Here is a 2056-nt window from a genome sequence, read left to right on the forward strand (position 1 = left end):
TTTCTTCTAGCTCTTTGTTTTGCTAGTGAGCATTAGAGTTGAACTTGGTGGTCGAAACAGTAGAGATAAGTTGTTAGATGGTAAAAGTAAAGTCTTGAGACATTTCTAGGGATGATATTACTAGGAACAAATATGTGCCCCACCCTAATTGCCAAGGACCTTGTTCAACAATACATCAACCTTATCAGGAAAGAAATAGTTGTGATGCCACTGAGAGGAGTTTTAGTCAGCCTTTTTGCTGCTGTGACCAAAAGACCTGACAAGAATAATTTTAGAGGAGAAAAAGTTAATTTTGGGGGCTCATGGTTTCAGAAATCTCAGTCCAGATTTCTCAGGATCCTTTCCTCAGGATGAGTCAGAACATCATGGCAGAAGGGTGTGGCAGAAGAAAACAGCTCAGGACATCACATCAGGAAGCAGAGAGAGATTCACTCAATAAGGAAAAACTATGTACCTCAAAGCCACACCCCCAGGGTGCATCTCCTCCAGTCACACCCTACCTCTCTACAGTTACCAACCACCCTGTTATTCCCAATGGGGGATTAATTCACTGATTAGGTTAAAGATCTCATAACCCAATCATTTACCTCTAAATTTTCTTGGATTATTTCACATATGAGCTTTTGGGGGACACTTAATATTTAAATCATAATAGCATGTGAGTGGAGAGAACCTATGCTGTCTTTCAGGAAATACTTGAGAAAATATAGATTGAAGTTCTTTGCATAAGTTAAGTTCAATAGAAAACTAAACTAGATAAAGATTTTGTTTGAAGCATAATTTAGTAGAATAGTGAACTTTAATCACAAACATTAGCCACGAAATGAGTAAACTTAAAAAGATAAATTAGCATAAACATGTCAAATTTTCCACATCTAAGGGGGGAATTCCTTCAAATAAACACAGAGATCTAGTCAGTGAAACAGTTTAAAAAGTTTAGGTAAAAAAAATTTACAACTGTGGGGTGCAGTAGTACACACCTATAATCCCAGAGGCTCTGTGGGCTGAAGCAGAAGGATTGCAAGTTCAAAGCCAGTCTCAGCAACTTAGAGAGGTCCTAAACAACTCATCAAAATCCTGTATCAAAATAAAATAAATAAAAAGGGCTGGGGATGTAGCTCAGTGGTTATGCACCCCTGGGTTCAATCCTTGGTACAAAACAAAATTACTACCCCTAGACCTTTGTACTAAGGCTATGTACTTAGTGAATGTAGTCCTCAAACTTAGATTTCAAGGACTAAGTCCTGTGGCTAAATATCTAGTTAAATAAACAGCAACTTGAGTAAGTCTTCAACTGCCTAGTGAGTCAGCTGAAAAAAAAACAAGGAGAGTCATAGTCTAGTTGTCACACAGTGCAGATATGCACCAGATCCAACTGTACTTTTGTGTCATTCTGATATCTGGTCGGACATGTAGTCAATGTAGTATGAGAACTTCTTTTAGTCAGGAACATGGAATTAGAGAGAAAGGAATCATTCAGTTCTTTCATTTAACACTTACTGAGCATTTATTTGGAGTCAGACCTTGTGTTAGTGTGTGGGGATAGATTAAAACATTTAAGGACTTTCCAGTCCAGCCAGGGAGAGACACATAATCACATTCAATACATGACATAAATATTGGGCCAGTGCTTCTCAAAATTTGTATGCATAAGATTCACCTGGAGAACTTAATTAAATGTATGCCCAGATGGAAGAAAATTCAGGTTGGTCCATGAAGAGGGAGTCATCTCTAACCTGAAGGTGATGCTTGAGCTGAGGCAAAACATAAAATAAGTAGATATTCATCAGTTGAAAAAGGGGAAATGAATAGAATTCAGAGACAGAGTTTGCTATGTTTGGGGCACAATGAGTGACAGGTAAGGTTGTAGAGATGAGTGTGGGCCATATATCCAAAGGTCTCAAGTGCCACATTGAAGATTTGAAATTTTATTCTATAAGCAACAGAGATCCATGGAGAGTTTTTTTTTATTTATTTTTTCTTTTTTTTTTTCATGGAGAGTTTTAAGCAAGGGAATAAGCCATGTAGGTATTTGGTGAAGAACATTCCAGTGAGA

Source organism: Sciurus carolinensis, chromosome X (genome assembly GCF_902686445.1).
Source record: "Sciurus carolinensis chromosome X, mSciCar1.2, whole genome shotgun sequence".
Classification (NCBI taxonomy): domain Eukaryota; kingdom Metazoa; phylum Chordata; class Mammalia; order Rodentia; family Sciuridae; genus Sciurus; species Sciurus carolinensis.